This window comes from Delphinus delphis, chromosome 2 (genome assembly GCF_949987515.2).
Source record: "Delphinus delphis chromosome 2, mDelDel1.2, whole genome shotgun sequence".
Classification (NCBI taxonomy): domain Eukaryota; kingdom Metazoa; phylum Chordata; class Mammalia; order Artiodactyla; family Delphinidae; genus Delphinus; species Delphinus delphis.
This window is the reverse complement of record NC_082684.1, coordinates 29,111,923-29,131,968: the sequence shown is the minus strand read 5'-3', so window position 1 is coordinate 29,131,968 and position 20,046 is coordinate 29,111,923. Positions and strand designations below refer to the sequence as shown.

The following is a 20,046-nucleotide window of genomic DNA, read 5'->3' as shown; positions in this document are numbered from 1 at the left end:
GCCGGCAGCGCCGGGGTGCGCGGGGTGAGGCCGGTCCGCCCGCCCTAAACGCTCCAGCTTAGGCCTCAGCTGCACTGGCCCCGGTTCCCTGCCATCCCTGCAACTCTGTCCCCCAAACTCCGGGCGCGCGTGCAGTTTCCACGTCCGCTCTCGGGTGCACACGGGAAAGGGAAAGGGCTCCCGCACCAAGTTCCCGCAGCTCGCGAGACCCTCCTGTACCTCCCGGACCCAGGCTCAGTCACGCAAGCCGGTCCCAGCGGACACCACGTTTCGCTCAGGCGGAGGAGGAGCCGCCGCTACCGCCGCGGGCCGGGTGGCTTGGGAGGGTTTTCCTGCCGGGGCCGCGCCTGGGTGGGCGGGGGCCGCGCGCGAGCTGCGTAGCTGCACAAACACGGCGGGTTGGCTCTGCACAGGCACTTACGGGCGGGGGGTGCGGGCCGCCGAGGGGGCGGGCGGCAGGGCGGCAAACGCACGTACACAAGCGCCCCCCCCCCACGGCCGCTCGGGCAGCAGAAGTTGCCACGCCGCGCCCCCCGTGGCTCCGCGCCCCCGCTCCGGGCCGCGCCTGCACAGCTGCAGCCCGCGCCCCCAGCCGCCACTGCTTGCGCGCAGCCCGGGGTCCCTTGGCCGCCGCAGCCAGGCCGGGCTCTGCGCCGAGCCGCGTGCAGGCCTCGGCCGCCGGCCCAACAGCCCCACTTACCCTGCTCCTACCCGAGCTCCGGCATCGGCTGTCCCCTTTCCGCCGCGGGCCGCCGCCTTCGGTCGCCTCCCAGGCTCCAGCCGCCTGCACGCACTCCCGATTTTAAAAACAAACAGGCGCCGCCGCCTCCCCGCGACGCTCGCAGAATTTCCGCCAGCTCGCGCCTCCCGAGGCCGGGAAGTTTGCTGGCAGGGCCCGGGCGGGACGCGCGGGCTGTCACCCCTCGCTCCCGGCACAGGAGCCTCGGCGCACCCCGCGCCCGTGGTGTCCGCCTCGCGATCGCTCTCCCTCCCTCCGTGTCACCCCCGAGTCCTCCGATGCAGTGTCAGGATTGCACTGCTCTGACTCATCGGTTGAGCTCACAGCTTGAAAAAAAAAAGAGAGAGAGAGAGGGCGAGAGGCAACAGCGAAGGAGGAGGACTCTCTGGCGTGCTACAAAGGATTGCACAACTCGGGGCTGGGAGCGCGGAGCGCCCAGCGGCGGGCCGGCGCGCGCGGCACGGCGGCGAGCAGGAACCAGCTCTACCACTTCATCAGCACAACTGTCTCGGGTCTGCCTCTCAGCCAGCAGGCCCGGCGCCGCCCACTTCCTGAGACCAAATAAGGCCGGAGAAGGCGTCTTTAAACCTCCGGCGGCTGCCCAGGCTGGGGATTTCCAGCAGACCTCACCTCCACTCCTAAGTCAGTCGCCACCCTCCCCCAGCCCAGGCCGGCGCCCCCGATGGCTTTGCTGGAACCAACAGGCCACGCGGCTCGTTCCTTTCACACCAAGGTCAGGACGAGACGGTGACGAAATGTTTGGAAACCCAGCGGGCCTGCCAGGAAAGTATGTGTGTGATGTTGGGGAGGACACAAGTCGCTTTCTTCCACAAAGAAAACTCTCGTTTTGGATACGGTAAAGCATGCTTAATCCTCTCCAAGGCACTTCATTAACAGTCTCCCCAAGCTTCACTGTTTGGCTTAGCATCCTCGTGGTGTTAAGGTTATTGAGAAACTGCTCCCAGCCCCTATAAAAGACCCATGTCTTGATTACTTAGGTGTGAAAAGCTCCTTGGTTTAATTCTAGCAGCTGAGGCCCAAGTTAGGCAGCTTTTGACTGCATGCCTATATTTCGCCTACCTTCCCTACCATCCCCTGATGCCTCCTTAACTGGCGGGAAGATGGGAAACCTTTCTGCTACTCAGGAGGTTCTTGCTGGCCCCCACATACCATGAGGCTCCAGGGCCAGGAGAAAGTCCTGGGGAGGGAGCCCTTTTTTCCTAGTTCCTTTCGTTTGTTTTTGTTTTTTCTTTTCCCCAAGGAGATGGGTCAGAAGGAGATTCTTCTTTGAAGGAAAAACCACTGAAGAATACACTGTGTCCTGGCAGCTGCTTTTCCCCTGTGGCCAGTACTGAGAAGCAGGTGCATCCCTTGCTTTCTCAGGGGGAAGGGGAGGGGCAGCAGAATGTGATTCTCACGGTCCCTCTGAACCTGCAGGGCAAGGACCTTCCCCACCGTGCCCCTCCCCCTGCCCCCAGTGGATGACAGAGATGACACTGGTACCTTCTGCCTAGAAACCTTCAGAACCCCACACTTGCTTCTAAGGGGCGTGACCTTCCTGTCCTCTTCCATCCCTTCACTGGCGGGAGCACCTGTGTGCATCTGGAGCTCACACCTTACCCAGGAGGAAAAGGGCTTATCTGCACCATGGTATGACAGAAATGTCACAGTAATGACAACTTAGTCTCATCTGCAAAATAAAGATAATTATGCCAGGGGACTGGACCGGATGACCTTTTAAAATTCCTTCCAGTTTAAAATCCACGATTCTGTGATTGTAAAAAGTGAATGGAGGAGCCAGGGAAACGACCTCCAACAAAGAAAAGCCCAGGCTCTCGGATTTAGCATCTGCTCTGACAGTATTGTTCCTGACAATTCTCAAAGGATGTCCCCACACACAGCCTACTGAACAAGCCTGTGTGTGAGAGAGTTTCATCCCGCTCATTTTATGGATGCAAACATTGAGGTTCAGAAAGGTTGAGTGACTTGCACAAGACCACAAGGCAAGCCAGTAGTCTGTCATCTCTCTGTTCCTCTTCCCATCTCCCCTAGAGGAAGGCAATGAGCAATTGAGGGACTGGGACGCTCAGGCATGCTGGCCCCCAAGTAGAGGCTGGACTCTCAGGACTCCTGGCAGAGGTTCTGTGTAAAACCTTTTTGTTTTTTCCATTTGTCTGATTTTTCTCCTTCCCACTGACACCTCATCCAAGTGAGGGAAGCAAAAGCAAAGCCACCTGGTCTGCAGTGCTCACTCCTCTGCAAACCTGCAGCCATCCCGACCTCCCCCTTGGGCCTGGCCCCCAGAGCTGGCCTCGAGCCAGTCCAGAGCAAGTCCCCCGACAGCCAGTGTAGACAAGCCCAGGGATGTTCCCCACCAAGCAGAACCCTGGCTGGGGAGCACATTTCTAGAAGAGCCTGCCACCAGGAAGCCAGAGCCTAGCCTCCAGGGAACAAGTGGGAGCTGCTCCAAAGGGCACTCCTCAGCCTTGTCCCGCCAGGACTCCCTCTCTGTCCCACGCCGGGATGCTGGGCCAGGCCCAGGAAGCAGCGCAGGGAGCAGAGGTAGGTGGCAGGATGCATGAGAAACAGAAGTCATTGACCTGGAACAGCCCTGCTTATCTTGGAGCAGCTCATGCTCACAAAGGAAGAGAGGGAGGAGAAACGGCATGTGCGTGTGTAGGGGAGGAGGGCCCAAGACTGTCCCAGATGGCCCCTGCCTAGCAGGAGAAGTCTCCCTCCCAAAGGCAGGCAGCTGAGGATGTATAAAGAAAGCTGCAGCTCTTCCAGGAAAGCCCTGGAGGTCAGTTTTGCTGCAGATATGACAGTGCAGAATCACTGACATGTGAAGTGAAAGTTTTGATTTTAGAAGCTCCAGCCCTTCCTACAGAGGCAGCTAAGAAGGGTGCCTTTTGGGTAAGAAAAAAAAAAAGGTGTTCCAGGGACCTTACCCATACAGCAGACTTTTCTCCACCAGCAAGCTTCTTTACAAACTGCAGAAAAGAGAGAGGTACAGAGCTCCAGTTCCCAGGGAGTGCATCTGCTGAGAAACACTCCAGGAAGCAAAGCACCATAGACAGGATTTCAAACTCTGGGTCCCAGTGACAGTAGAATATGGCATTAGAGAGGCTTCCTAGAATGGCATCAGCTCTCTGGACTCCACTCAGAGTGATCCCTCACTGCCCTGAGTGGTCATCGTCAGTATCCACTTCTGGGACAACTTGAGACCATTAAGCTTCCAAGGGTGAATTCTGTGCTATGTGAATTATATCCCAATAAAGCTGTTATTAAGAGAAAAAAAACCAAAGCTTCCAAGGAAGCCAGGTTCTCACCACCCATCCACTGCCTCTAACTTTCTGCTTTCATCATTCACGATTTAAAAGAGGAGTTTTCGGGCTTCCCTGGTGGCGCAGTGGTTGAGAGTCCGCCTGCCGATGCAGGGGACACGGGTTTGTGCCCTGGTCCGGGAAGATCCCACATGCCGCAGAGCGGCTGGGCCCGTGAGCCATGGCCACTGAGCCTGCGTGTCCGGAGCCTGTGCTCCGCAATGGGAGAGGCCACAACAGTGAGCAGCCCGCGTACCGCAAAAAAAAAAAAAAAGAGGAGTTTTCTTCACCCCAAACCCCATGTCTGCTTCCCTGTCCTTTTTCCATTGTCCTTTCTCTGTCAGGACTTTGCATCAAGGCCAGCACACATGGTGTGTTTAAGTGAATAACCAACCTTTACAGGAATGTGGGGAATAGGGGGTACAAATACCTTTGAGGAAATCCCAAGTCCACAATGCTGGGTTCCTTATGTCCCTTATGTTCCTTGTGTCCCTGTTGTCATTTCCCTTTTCAGAATAAAGGTACTACCTCTAGGACCTAATTACCTACAGTTAAAACAGAAGAAAGACAAAGTTGTAGAAAGAGCAGGGAACCAGGACTGAGTTTGGGTCCTGCCTAACTAAAGCCAACCCACTGTGTGATCTTAGGAAAGTTGACACTTACCTTCTCCAAGTCTTGCATTTTGGCCCCCTAGGAGATGTACTGTAAGTATTTGCTACACAAACAATAAAAGAATGCCTACTTTCTCGGGACTTTGGAGAATCACAAGGACAAGAAAACTGCTTTATCATGCTATGTACCTATACGAGGTGACAATTTTTTTTTTCTTTTTTTACTGTTTTACCCTATATCCCCTTCTCCCAAAACTAGCTTCTCCCTTTCAAAAACCTAGTCCAGTCAAGATTCCTTTTCCTCTGAAAGGACCCCAGGTCCACCCCCATCAGCCTCAGGGTGACCCTATGCTGGGCTCTTCCCAGAGAGACTCTTTCCAACACTGACTCAATGTCCCATCCAGGTGTCTCTCCAAGGCTTCTGCCCAGTCCCTGCTCTTTGCGTCCTTCCCTCCAAGCTTTTCCACTGTGCGCCCTCCCAGCCCGAACAGGGACGCTCCTTTGATGCCTGTGCCTTCTCTTCACCCCTTTTTTGCCACGTCCTTTCTGAGGGAGCAGGGAGCTCAAAACCCCAGCTGTGAAGTTAAGCCACCGTGTGCTGAGAAGTCCCTGCACTGTCTTCTCTTTTACCCATGAAAACCCAGGGGGCCCTCCGCCTGAGTTCACAGTTACCTCACCTGTTCCGGGGCAGGGCCGTGCCTGCCGCAGCAGCCTACAGCTGTCCTGGTCCCGTGGCCCTCCTACCCCCGCCTCCACCTCCCTCTCTCGCAGGCCTGGGCCAGGTTCTGAGTGCCTTTGTCAAGCCTAAGAGGGAACTTCTGCAGATGCCCCCAGTTGCTGCTGTCACTCTAGGAGAGACGTCTGGCTGGGGATAGGGAGAAGGACAAAACAGGTGTGGCCACCACGGAGGGTGGGCCGGCAGGGCCACGGGGAGAGAAACACCCTTTCTTCACAGAACCAGAGCTGCCAGCTTCCCGAAGGCCTCGTTTCAGCACAGTCCCATGTCCCCTGCAGAACCCCAGGACAGACTCCTTCACGATCTGATTTCTGGAGCTCAGCCTCCCTACCTTGTGTTTGTGGGCCAGGAGAAACGGGCACTCCGAGATCCAGGGTGTGCACTGGGCATGCTTTAAGGCATTATTTTTAAATGAAAACAAATACAAATGATGCGCCTTGGACTAGAAGCCAAAATTCATATTCATGGGAATGTCCAGGTTAAGAGCACAGGCTGAGACCTGAGTCCAATTCTTGGCTCACACTAGCTTGATGACGTTGAGCAAGTTTCTTAACCACTTGGTTTTCTCATGTGCAAGAAGGGGATGATAAGAGCTTAAAACAGTGCCTGGCGTACGTTAAGTCTTCCTAAGTATTGACTCCCATTTTTTCTCATCTCCTAACTGATCTTCTAGTCTTGCACACCTATCACCCACACTGCCATCAGAGTGATCACATCCCTTTTCAATACCTCCCATCATCTACTGCAAAAAGTTGAGACTGTTAGCCAGACTGTTAGGCACTTGCAGTTCTAGAATGATCTGGCTCTGCCCTACTTCCCAGCCCCAGGCCTACATAGCCTAACAACCTGAAGTTCCCCAAGATGCCTTCTTTCTCACACGTGCTCCTCCTCCCCCCACTTTCATCCACAGGTAAACCTGCCATACCCTGGTCCTGACTTAAGCTTAATGGCAGCTCTTCCAGGAAGCCTTCCTTGACTCCTCCAAGCAGAGCACGGCCACTGCAGTGTACACTGCTGGAGCCCTTCCAGAGCCCCTTAACCAGGTTGGTGCACTGTGAGTGCAGCTGCTGCTAGTATTGACTCCCAGCTACTGTGAGTGTTGACTGCTAAGGGCTCACAGCTGCCCCTGTGAGGGGGCTCAAAGGGAGCCTTTGCTAGGAGAGAGCACTGCAGCCAATGATTGAAAAGGGGGGTGGGTGGAGGGGGGGTGGGTGGAGAGGGGTGGGTCCAAAAGAAAGGTGGGATCAAATCTGTGGTGATGCAGTTCCTATTGCAGGGCTCCCTGTGGTATCTGGCTGAAGCTAGCTCCAGCTGCAACACATCCCTCCTTGCTTAGCTTCTTCCCCAGCCCAAATCTGCTTCCCTCACTTCCTACCTCCTGGGAGAACTTAAATCAATCCCAGGCACCCCGAACTGTCTTGGTCTCTGTCCCTAAGGATGAGACCAGCCACTCTCTCTCCTAACTCCCATGGCACGGTCTGTTTATCTTGACTCCATCCCCTACACCTTGCTCTACAGCTGCTTCCTGCACCATCTCCCTACTAGGTTCAGAGCTTCTGAAGGGCACAGCCTAGATCTTAGTCACCTTGTATCCCTGGTGCCTACGTAGTGCCTGCACATGCTGGGTGCTTAGTAAGTGCTTGTTGATAAATGCACAAATAACATTTGTGGAATTCTGAGGTAGGCAATAAAATGTAAGTATTATTATCACTACTTTTATTACTAGTCTGTTTCTTCCATTCTAAGATGCACATTTTAATATCTCTGAAGTGAGGATGCATCTTACAACTGATAGCACATCAAGGTTTAATTAGCAGCATTTTCTTTTTCATAGTTGTAAATAAAATAATGGTCATTTTATAATCATTGGCTTCTTAGGTTCAGTGGTGTATGGTATTATTATTATTTTTGGCCATGCCACACAGCTTGCGGGATCTTAGTTCCTCGACCAGGGATCGAACCAAGGCTCCGGCGGTGAAAGCACCGGGTCCTAACCACTGGACCGCCAGGGAATTCCCTGTATGGTATTACTACTACTACTACTACTGAGACTGGATCTCCTGGGTTCTGGGGACTGCAAGGCAAAGTCCACAGAGCTAAGTCCCCATTACCTGAGCTCAGTAGCTGTCAGGCAAGCTCTCGAAGTGACCTGCATTTGCCCAGGGACCAGAAGGACCCCTGTGTCCAAACACCTCTGGAAATTCCCATGAAAGCAGGCCAATGTGATGTGGAACAAGCTCTGGACTGGGAGTCAGGAAAGTGACGTTCTAAGCCTAGTTCTTCCTCTGATTTTCTGGATGACCCCAGGCGGGACCTATCAACACATTTACTGAGCACCTACTAAATGCTTGACATGATGCGAGCCCAATGGGTCCACCCAGTGCCCTGAGAGGAAGCCATTATCCTCATTTTATAGATAAGGAAGCTGAGGTTCAGAAAGGTTAAACAGCTCTTCCAAGGTCAGACAGATGGTATTTGACCTCTGGGCTCTCTGAGTCCTTCTCTCGGCTATATGAGGATACCTCCCTGGGCCTGTATTTTCCCAGAAAAAACGTCAAATAATGAGGCGTCACAGATTGGAGGCTCACAGGCCATTCTCATTCCCAGATACACTGTATTTGACCCATCTCATGTATTTTATTTTAATTGAATTAAATTGATTTTCACCATTTATTTAAATCAGGAGGTTTAAGCTAAAAATCGGGATTTCTGGTTTGTCATGAAAAAAGTTGGAACACTGGCCACATTGGGCCCTCCTTCTCACAGGTGGAGCTAAGTAGCAGCACAAGGGGAGTGGCTTCAGGAGGGAAATGGCACTGTGATGGCGCGCACACATTCCAACTTTCCACAGATTCCACCCCTTTCTAGGCCGTGGGTCACTATTGTTTCTCATCTCATCTGTGCTGTTTTCTTGCGCCCAGCCAGCCCCTGTTATTGAGATCGCCCCTGTTCCCCACAGGCCTTTGAGTGGGTGACCCTTAGACCAGATGAACTCCTGTGCCCTCTCCAGCCCTCACAGCCTGTGGCTCCTCCCAGAATCTCCCAGCGCGGCCTCCCTCCAAGGAGATCACTTCATGAACCTATTTCAGAACCACTCAGGCAAGCCCCTGCCTGGCACCTTTGCCTCCATCACGGGGGCCCCACTGTTGGTCCCTCCCAGCCCCAGCCGGCCCCACCGAGAGCATCCGTCCCAGCCAGTTCGGAGGGCTGTAGGCGATGGAGGGAATGGCGGAGGTGGTGAACCAGGCAGGTGTGGAGAGGTGCTAGCGCAGCTCAAGGGGCGGGGCCCCAGCCAGGGAGGGAGGGAGGAAGGCAGGACTTTGCACTTCCCAACAGGAAAGTGGTTCAAGGAGATACATGTATGTGGGGAGGCTCCACAGTCACAGAAGATGAGCACCGTTTGACACATAAGGAAGGACAAGCAGTAACTCATCAGGCGGAAAAATGTACAGTCTCAGCAGCAATTTAAAATATGCAGATTAGAACACCATTAAGGGCCCATTATGGCCAGAGTCAACGTGACAATAAGTAAATAAATTAAACAAGAAAACTGTTGGCAGGGTCATCAGGAAACTGCACATACATTGCTGTACCACTATAAACTGTTCAAATCTTTCTAGAATGTGATTTGCATTGTGTTGCAAGAGTTTAAGACTCCATCAGGTAATTACGATCAGGGAACCAGATCCCACGAAAACAACTTAAAATAGCACCACCGGGCTTCCCTGGTGGCACAGTGGTCGAGAGTCTGCCTGCCAATGCAGGGGACGCGGGTTCGAGCCCTGGTCTGGGAAGATCCCACATGCCGCGGAGCAACTGGGCCCATGAGCCATAGCTACTGGGCCTGCACGTCTGGAGCCTGTGCTCCGCAACAAGAGAGGCCTTGACAGTGAGAGGCCCGCGCAGTGCAATGAAAAGTGGCCCCCGCTCGCCGCAACTAGAGAAAGCCCTCGCACAGAAATGAAGACCCAACACAGCCAAATAAAAAAATAAATAAATTTATAAAATAAAATAAAATATCGCCACCAAGGAGTTTTTATAAACGATGCTCATAGCACCTATATATAGACACCCCCCCAAATGGAACTCCATTCAGATTACAGAATGGTATGTTAACAGAATGAAATAGGAAAGAACTGACATATGGAAACAATCTGATGAAACCATTTGATGAACTCATGTTAAGGGACAAAATCGGTACAAAAAATAGTAGAGGTGGACTTATCAATGTTAAAACTTCCATAGGAACATTAGCAGCAATCAGGAGAGAATTCTGAACAATGCAAATTGCTAAGGTGTAATGTTTAGTATGTTAAGTTGATCAAGATGGTTTAAATAATGATGATGATGATGATGATACTGACGATGTAAAGGCCTTTGAACAGGATTTCCTCATAATAAAAACACCCCAGCCCTGGTCCCAGGGGCAGGTAGGCTCAGGGCCCTGGCTTGATGAGGAAGGAAGAAGGAATGTAAACTGGGAGAGGAGGGGTTATGACTGTAGGTAGGGGGAGGGCCCCAGAGCTTCCCTTGTCAGAAGGGCTCTGAAAGACACCTCCACCAAAGAAACAAAGTTACACAAATAAACCCACACCATTTAACCTCCAAAGTCCCGGGTGCTAACTCTTACTGCTGCATTTGCGCTCTCAATTTTACTAATACCTTATTTCAGCAACTTCGTAGGTGACACTAGGGCTCTTTGTGGGCTAGCCTAGGAACTCAGCTACCATTTATAGCATTGTTTCTATGGAAATGTGTTTCAAGCTTCAAGAAACTGAGCTGCTGACAACCCTGGGGCATGCATGTGGTCTATAAATTAGGGAACTGAGACGAGCAGTTATTGCTGGGTCCTGGGCTCAGGAAGACAGCATGTTACTTAGATTCTGTGTCAGTTAATACACCACCAGCAATGATCCCGTTGGAGCTGGCTGGTGGTCACTGTAGAGGGTGGGGATGGGACCACGGCATCTAGGAATGAACACGATATTCTAGGAAAGCACATGGATATTCCCCACCCCTACCTCCAAACCCACGCACAAGCCTGCGTGTCATGGAAGACATGAAACCAGCCTGAGTACCCTTCATGAGTATCCAAGCAAGCCCTGTGCCCAACACGCTCTCCAGTTTCTCTCTGACTCTGGCAAACCGCCAGCCACAAGGCCCTATTTCAGTCTGATCCTGGAACAACAAACTCCAAATCTTTGACAGTTCTGGAATTTGGCTTTAGCGGATATGTGCTTGCGATAACCCATCTCTCCACACGTTCTGTTGCGGTGGCTTCTGTGTTAGCAGGCTCCAACCTGCCCGCTCGAGGTCTGCCGAGGGCTTTCCAGCTCCACCCACTTCGGGACGCCAAGCAACACAAGGAGTCTGCATTTCCTGCCTTGGACTGTGCTAGTCACAGGGAAAGAATGATCGTGGGCCCTGCAACAGATACTCCACGTGACATGAAAGTTCCCCACCAAGAAGAAAAGGCTACACACAGGAAGGCAACCCAAAGGGGGAGTGATGGGTGAGAAGGCCGTGCACTAGGTGTCCCAAGGTTCTGTGATGCCAGAGATACAAGGTGGTCAGAAGGCGGTCAGAAGACAGTCAGCTGCTCAGCCACAGGCCACACCTGCAGCTGCAAGTCCCAGCACAGCTCATGGCAAGATGAGAGGGGTCAGAGGGCCCTGCAGGCCAAGCCAGAGGTAGGCTGGATGAATGTGGGGGGTTTCATGAGCCTGGCTAAAGGGCAACTCTAAGTTTCAATACTATAATGAATCTGTGCAACACTGTGCAGGAGGTCATTTTGCAAAGCACACCCTCCCCGCTGCCTGTGTGAACTACAGAAGAGAGAATCTGCCTCCCCCTGCGGCTGGGCCAGCAGGACCCGGCAGCCTCGAGGTGAGTGGGCGGCTTAAAGCCAGAGCCTCAGGGCCACATGTACTCACTGGGCTGGTTCCCTAGAAACCCAGGTGCAAACAATCATCTGGGGCTCTGAGGCCACTTGAGGGTCGCCTGCATCAGGCCGAGTCCACTGGGAGCCCCGAAGTTATGTAGTTAGCCAACCTATGAAGCCAGGCTCGGCCAATCTGAACTCTCCAGCCCCTGCAGTGCAGGGGGCTGATAAGACACAGCAGTTCCTTCTTTCAGGTGGTAACAGATGGGAGGCTTGGAGTTCCTCCCCCTGGCCTCCTTCCCACCCAGATCCAAAGATGTTGATAAGTTAAGGTCTTTTTTTTTTTAAGTATATAATATATAAGTATATACATGTATTTATTATATAAGTATAGTATATATTAGAGTAAACTAATATATAATAGAAATGTTATAAAGGTATAATATATTCAACTATATTAATAGATATTATATAATATATATTAAAGTATTATATAAAAGTATATATATGTAAAGCAATTTCAAACACACAAATACTCCACTCATAACCACTTCACCTAAATCTTGTATTTACCTTATGCCAATTTATACCATAGCCAATGTAATCAGTTTTTATGCACTCGTCAAGTGTATGTGCAATCTGCCTGTTAAAACAGAAGCCACTTTTTCACCAAAATTCTTCGGCACTTTCGCATGAATTAATATCATCTTCATATTAATTTAACAGTGGCACAATAGTCCACTGAGTCTAGGTATCACAAATTATATAGCCATGTGGAACACTCAGGCTGTTTACAGTTTTTTGCTATTTTAAACAACGTTGCTATAAATACCTTTGTGCGTATAGCTCTTTTCCTTTCTAGAATTATTTCCTTAGAATAAATTCCCAAGAGTAATACTAGTACGTAAAAGGAAATTAACATTTTTTATAGCTTCAAGTTTTACATTTAAAAAATACATTGTTCTATGTGAGCTACCTGGACTATCTTTTTCTTTTTTTTTTTTTTTTTTTTTTTTTTTTTTTTTTTTGTGGTACACGGGCCTCTCACTGTTGTGGCCTCTCCCGTTGCGGAGCACAGGCTCCGGACGCCCAGGCTCAGCGGCCATGGGTCACGGGCCCAGCCGCTCCGCGGCATGTGGGATCCCCCCGGACCGGGGCACGAACCTGCGTCCCCTGCATCGGCAGGCGGACTCTCAACCACTGCGCCACCAGGGAAGCCCTGGACTATCTTTTTCAAAAGTAGTTTTCCTGACACCTCCCAATCCTACCAAGCAAGGTAGGATGGCTTGGAGGCAGCTCCATTGATTTGCTGGGGAGGGATGAGGAAGGAGGACAGAGATGTGAGTAGGAAGGTGGAGGACTGAGTTGGACAGGAGGAGGGAGCAGGCCCCCTGGAGGCAGAAACAAAGGCAGATCCCAAAACAGATCCCTCCCAAAACGGGCCAACACCTCCCTAGGACATCAAACCCACCCCACCACTCAAGTTTCCTCTGAGTTGATCTTCCAAGGGCCAAGAACAAAGACACACTTCGATGGGTTCCTAAAAGAGACCTTAGAAATACGATGTGCTTCCTGGTCTGGAAACATATTTTGCAAACAACAGAGGCCATGCACTCACAGTGGTCAAGTAGGCCCATGCATGTGTGGGTTCAACTTTGAGAAAGAAAATCTCTTAAGAAAGAAAGTCCACCTCATCAGAAATGGTGGGAAATATGCTCCTCCACGGCTCTCTCTAGGTGCATGCAGACCCCGGGTAACTATTCCACACCAGGAGGGTTCTTGTGAGGTAACACAGGTCCCACTGTGAGGCACCATAAAGACACCGCCTGCCAGGCTCCGTTCACAGGCTTGGGGAATTTCTGAGCAGGAAAGAACCACATGTGGTGTAAGTGTCTCATTTTATAGACAAACTGAGACCCCAAGTGCCTGCTTTGGGGCTCCTGCTGCATCCTGCAGTCATTGTCAGGTGGGTGCCCCTCTTCCTCCAACAGAAAGAGCCCCAGCCTGTCCTGACGGTCACTCGGCTGACCAGGGCTTTCCATTTTAGAGCCTCATGCCTCCTCTCATGCTGTGCTGACTCGTTCTCCCTAGTTCCTTCTCTGTGCAAAGCCAGCAGACAATGCCAGGCATGGACACTAAGGGGTCCTCCAAGGGCAGCTGGTGTTTAGCCCTCTTCAGGGGTTGGGCTGATGGGGAGGAAAGTCTCTGCCACCTTTAAACCAGCTCCTCACCATAGATGCCTCCTCAGGGTGAGGGGGACCCAGGTGCTGGCTTTGTGGCCCTAAATCCCCTTCCCACCCTCACCAGGGTCTCCCTCAGGTTCAGAGAAACAGCAAAGCCACCAAGGCAGCAGCTCCACCAGCAGGTGCAAAGGGAGGCTGTCAGCTCACCAATCACACGTGTCCCCTGACCAAGGCCAGGTCCTGGGCCTGCCCCTACGCCCTCACATCCCCTCAGGCCACCCTTCCGGTCCCATCACGGGACACCTACTGTGTGCCAGGCACAGTGCTAGGCCAGGGAGGAGGCAGGCACACCTGCAGCTGATGCCAGCATCCTCCTGTGGGGAAGCTCGATTGCAGAAACGCTAAGGTGGCAGCTCAGGAAGGCAGCAAGGAAGCAGGTGACTTCTGACCGGTTCTGTGGGCTTCTGCCAGGAAAAGGGCAGGGAGGACGGCTCCAGGTAGGGGGAACAACAATGCACAAGGCACAGAGGCCTGGAGGAGCGCGGAGGAGCGGAGAGAACATAGAGGGCGGCGCTAGGGAAGGGGGAGAGGCAGGAGAGGAGGTGGAGAGGTGGGCTGGGGCTCTCAGGGCCTTGGGGGCCTTTCTGAGGAATGTGAGGTTCCTCCTGCAGGACTTGGGCAGCCCTCAAAGGTTTTTAAGAGGGGTGACGTGATCAAAGCTGTGTTTTAGTAAAAACAGCTCAGATCCTTCCAAGACATCTTTTCCGCTTCCGTGTTGTTCTCAACACGATTCTATGTCATCTGGACAAAAATGGGCAAATAGTGCAAACTGTGCCAGAGCCAGCACTGGCTAGGAGCACTCCTGCTCCGTCCTTCCCGGGGGTCACCCTGACCCCACATTGGTGAGCAGGCCTCAGCCTCAGGAATCACCTCCAGTCCGGGGTGCAAGAACCCAGCCCTTGACACACTCAGCTTCGTGGAGGCAGCAGCTCCCCACTAACAGGCACCAGTGGAAAAGACCCTTGAAATGCTGGCAGCCACCACAGCCATGAGGCCAGAAGTTCAAAACTGCATTTTTCTCTTTAAAGCAAATTAATTCCTTCGTCTAAGGTTATTGGAACTGAATGGCCAAGATTTCAGTCAAGGTGCCCTGATGTCAAAGAGCTATAACCAGAGGATCTGAGGGCAAGAAGGGAGCTAGTGCTCACCGAACAAACACCCTCTTGTTTGGATGAGGAAACTGGGCAGGGATGCGACTGGCAATGCTGACAGCCCCAGGCAGATGAAGCCCTACCTCCTTTAGCTCTCTCTCAGGCAGGATATTGGATAGGACATCTCCACCAGGTTGACATCTTTAGAACGTGAGAAGAACCTACTCCTGTCACTTTGGACAACTTTGGCACCAAGCCTGAAGACAAACCCCAGTCAAAAGCAAGGTAGCACCTCCCAAACACCTCACGGCCCTGTGGGTCTTGCCCAACCCCAGAGGAGAAACAGAATTTGTACTGTAGCTGCCTTTTAGCCAGAGAGAGCCAAGCTCTGGCCTCTGTCCTTACAAGGCAGCGCTGAAGTTTTCCAAGTGGAATCAAATGTGCAGGGAGGATCCAGATGCTAGGATGAGCTCTCTTTTCCACTGGAATCCTTCAAATTCCAGAGGAAAAATCCAACTGCTGATGAAATGCTCAGATCTCCAGAGCATATAAGAATCCTAGGACTTCCCTGGTGGCTCAATGGCTAAGAATCCTCCTGCCAATGCAAGGGACACAGGTTCGAGCCCTGGTCCAGGAAGATCCCAATGCCGTCGAGCAACTAAGCCCGTGTGCCACAACTACTGAGCCTGCACTCTAGAGGCAACAGGCCACAACTACTGAGCCCACGTGCTGCAACTACTGAAGCCCACGTGCCTAGAGCCCGTGCTCCGCAACAAGAGAAGCCACTGCAATGAGAAGCCCGCGTACCGCAACGAAGAGTAGCCCCCGCTCACCGCAACTAGAGAAAGCCCGCGCGCAGCAGCAAAGACCCAAACGCAGCCATAAGTAAATAAATAAATTTATTTTTTTAAAAAAAGGAATCCTAAAGTTTAGCTGGAGGCTAAAGGATTCAGAAAGATGTCCAAAAAGATTAAGATCAAAACGTGGATATTTTCAGTGGCCTATGGGGGATGCCCCATCTCCACCTCATGTCCAGCACTGCCCAGTCATCCCAGTCTGAGGGCTAGAACGGGCTCTGGCTTCTATGGTGGACACTTGTCCACCTGGCATGCGTACCTGTCCCCAGGTTTAAGGAACCTGGCATTGTGAGTCCTTGTGGAAGGGAGAGTTCCACCTGCAACTGGGGAAGCTGTAACCTCCAGAATCTGTGAGAACATGAGCATGTGACCTAAGCTGGCCAACCAGATGCTCAGCCTGGGCTCTGCCTGTGGATTGAGTGACACAAAGAATCAGGGAGAGTTCAAAATTCATTCTGGAAGTGGTGGCAGCAGTCAGGTTAGCAGGCACCGGTGATGCCAGGCCAGTGGCATCATCACCTTGTCTTTGGTTTCAGCTACCCAACTTCCCACAGGTCCTGAATGATTTCTGAGCCTCAGTCTCCAGATTTCCAGGACATTCAGTGAGTCACCAGATATCCTTCCAGTACATTCCTTTTCTCATTAATTTAGCCAGAGTCAGCTTCTGCTGTTTGCAGACCAAAGACCTAGACTACCCCACCATGTCCTTCTACCTCTACACTGACTCCTCTGCACTGCCCCCCCACCCCCCCGAGACAGCACCTAGGCTCAAGCTTCTATCTTTCCCTCCGGGAAAAGAGTCTCATCTAAATACACATCTGAGAGGATCACAGCCACCTAATAATCACAAACATGAACAAATGACGTAAATGCTGAATATAACAATTCATCCTGCCCCTGGTTCTAACCACATGTTAGATTTGGGGCATTAATATCAGAAATTAAAAGCATTATCACTCCCTTGGACTCTTCCCTATTTCCCCATCAGTTCAGGGAAAGGTGGACCTGGAGTCAAGAAACCTGCGTTCTAGAACTTGCACATGTCACTCCAACCCTGGGGCACCTGGTGACACCTGCACCACCTATTTCTCAGGGAGGTTAAATCAAATGAGAAGTCCCCAACCACGGCAAAGACCCAGGAACCTTCTAATTCCTAAGTCAATCATTCTTTTCAGTCCTCTCTTTCTTGACGTCCCCAATGATTAACAGTTGATCAATTTCAACTCAATTTAATAAAGACTTATGGAAAACTTGCCATGTGCCATGTGCTGTACTAGGTGCACAAAACCATGGTCCCTGTTATAAAATGCAAAGCTCCCTCCTCCTTTGACATCTATGACATCATGCTCTCCTGGTTTTCTTCCTTCCTCACCATTGGTTCCTTCCTGGTCTCCGTTGCTGACTTGCCTAGTACCGTACCCCTTAAACGGTGATCCCCTTGCCTCCTACTGCATGCTCTCCATGGGTGATGCCATCAGCTCCCCTAGCTCCAACCACCTTCTGTGTTCTGGTGATTCCCAAGTGTCTGTTCCAGAGTGTCTGACAGACAGAGGGGGCTACTGGGAGGTAACTGGGTTTGTCTGGAACTTGTCTTGAAGCTGTAGCTGCACAGTAAGTCATCATTTTTACTTAAATGATGTTTATTTGGGGTAGCTTGGTTAGAGTTCGTGGAGGGGGCAATGCTGCCCATTGCCATCCCTTGTGGGAGTCTCCTGCCCCAGACCCATATGTCCAACTGCCCACTAGAACTGCTTTCTTGGATGTCCCGGAGGCACCTCCAACTCAACATGTACAAAATTAGACTCATTGTCTCTTCCCTAAAAGCTGCTCCTCCTTGTTTGTTTCAAGCAGAAACCTAAGGAAACACTTCAACTTCTCCCTTGCTCTATTCATTTGGTTGGTCCTCAAGGCCTGTCAACCCAACTCCCTCGACACCTTCCTAATCCAGCTTCTCCCTCCCCCACCGCTCTGGCTCAGACTCCTCCATCTCACCCGAGGGACCACAGTGACCTCCTGCAATGACCTCCTCACTGGTCTCTTTACTGCCCATTTTTCTCCAGCTCCAGTCAATCCTCCACATCACAGTGAGTAACCTTTTAAAAAGAAAATCTGATCCTATCTCACACACACACACACACACACACACAAAATCAGTCCTCAGTGGCTCCCCAGTGCCCTCAGAGTAAGGTCTAAATCTCTCTGCTGACACAAATGGCTGGCCCGTGACCTGGCCCCTGTCTGTCCTTTCTGCACCCCCTCCTACACGTGCTCCATCACACCCGCTGCTTGCAGTTACTGGAGACGACCGTGTTGTGTCACGCCTCCACTCCAGGCCCTGCCTGAGCTGCTCCCTGTGCCTAGAATGCCCTGACCCCCTTTGCCACCTGGTGGACGCCTACTCGTTTCTCAGGACTTGGCTCACACACCACTTTCTCCAGAAAGCCTCTTATTCATTAATTCCCCAGGCTTCCCTGAGCACAGGGACCATGCAAGGCACTGGGGCCGTCCTAGACCTTTCCTAACGGTCCTCTCTCCTCTGGCCTGGCAGAATCGACCTGTCCCTCCTCTGAGCCCTGCAGACCCCTGAACAGTTTCACATTGACATCCGTGGCACTAATGGCTCTTGGCTTTTGTGTGTGTCCGTCTCCCTCACAGACCGTGAACACCTTGAAGGGGGAGGCATCCCCAGTACCTAGCACAGAGCTAAGCACACAGTAGGGACTCAAAAAATGCATACAGCATGAGTGAGTAAAAGAAGGAAGAATGTGGGGGAAAGCACTCTATAAACAATGATGGGCAGGGTTCCACTGCTACTGCTGTGGCCAGGTTTCTTTTTCTCCATAACTGGGAATTCAGATCCTAAATGCCAGCTGGGGAGGTCAGCACAGGCTCCTTGGAGGAAATCCTGAGCCTTTCCCCACCTCTAGTGCAAGTGGAAGTGGGGATCGGGGAGTGGATTTGGCTCCTAAGTTGTCCCAAAGCACATGCTACTGGGAGGCCACAGAGGAAGTAGACACAGACTCATGAGGTAGATTCCTTGCAGGCCCCTTATAATGGCCTGCAATAGGGAGGCTGGGGAAGGGAAGCAGGGGAAGGGGAGAGAAGGAGAGCGGATGTGGAGGGCTAGGGCCTTAGAGCAGAGAAAAGTGTCTGCTCCACATGGCACTGCCCTCGCCCAGCCCCACAGCAATGACAGGTCACCCCAAGCATAAGTCCTTCCTCTGCAATCCTGCAGTTAAAACCCACTCCATGGATCTCTCCGTTGCACCCTGCTCACCTGTTCAAAGAGCCTTTTTTGCTTAACGTCCTATGGTCATTTCCTAACGTATAAACCCTCCATCTATTCAGGGGTGAGCATGGGCTAAGAGCCCTGAGCCTGCTGCCTGCTGCCTGCGGAATATCACAGTATAAGTATCTCGGCATGCTGAGTGAGACTGTAGTATTTGAACACACACATATTTCATACTACAGAGCCCCCAAATTCAAGACACTTCATCTGCTGCTTGACCTTGGAAACTGCAACTTCTTCCAGAACTAGAGGAACAGCCTAAGATGAATTTAAGTATCAAGAGCCAGTATGTCTGCCGCCTACCTGGTGCCCTCCTAAGGGACTTTCAAGGTTAATCTTGATTATATTCTTATTTTTCACTTTACACACTGACTTTAGAACCTGACCGCCAGAAAATGCAACTCCACCAAATTCCGTTCTTAAGTGACTAATCCACCCTGAGTCTGTTTTTCCCTCTGACAACAACCTATCTCAGAAGCTGACTGTCAGCCTCCTGGAGAGAAGGGGCAAGTGGGACCCTGCTTTGCACCCCTTGTTGTGCCACATGCAGTGCTGAGAGCACTGCAGCTGTTCTGTAAATGCCCAGTGAGGACAGTCAGCCTTGCGTTAACTGGCTGCCCAAGGGGTGCTAAGTCTGTGTTCCTGGGCCTTCTAGCATCCCTCTTCTTAAAGGCCTCACTCCAACCCTGGTTTTTGGTTTTGTTTTTTGTCAAGTTTCTTCTTTTTAAATCTTTGTGTACTGCCTTAAGGAAACTAAAGAGATGGAATTGTAAACAAAATCCTTGGTTTACAAATAGGCTGGAACTGATGATTATGATGACTAAGATGATCGATGCAAGATGGTGAAAAGAAATGGAATGTGGGCTTTGTGCCTGACTCTTCCATTCTGCAGCTGTGTGACCTTAGAGAAGTCAATTATCATCTCTGACCCTTAGTTAAAAGTGAGTTACTGTAGGTTCCCTTCCCAGATTTAAATTCTCTGAGATGCTGTTACTGCAGTTACTATAAAACAGAGGCGGGGGACTTCCCTGGTGGCACAGTGGTTAAGAATCCACCTGCCAATGCAGGGGACACGAGTTCGATCCCTGGTCCAGGAAGATCCCACATGCCGCGAAGCAACTAAGGCCGTGCACCACAACTACTGAAGCCCGCGCGCCTAGAGCCCGTGCTCCTCAACAAGAGAGGCCACTGCAGTGAGAAGCCCGCGCAACCGCAACTAGAGAAAAACCCGTGCAGCAACAAAAACCCAATGCAGCCAGAAAAATCCAATAAAAAA

The 20,046-nt window shown here is 51.6% G+C and overlaps 1 protein-coding gene across 2 annotated transcripts in view; it reads right to left on the bottom strand.

The window, feature by feature from the left end:
• The window catches only part of MIDEAS (mitotic deacetylase associated SANT domain protein), a 67,171-nt gene that overhangs the window by 40,666 nt on the left and 6,459 nt on the right, over positions 1-20,046 (bottom strand). The window contains exon 1 of one of the 2 annotated variants that reach the window (XM_060004238.2): positions 701-1,308. The exons of the other annotated variant lie outside the window; for it this stretch is intronic. The gene's annotated coding sequence lies outside the window, so the exon portion shown is untranslated. Of the gene's footprint in view, positions 1-700; positions 1,309-20,046 lie in introns of those variants that run through there. 2 annotated transcript variants of the gene reach the window in all.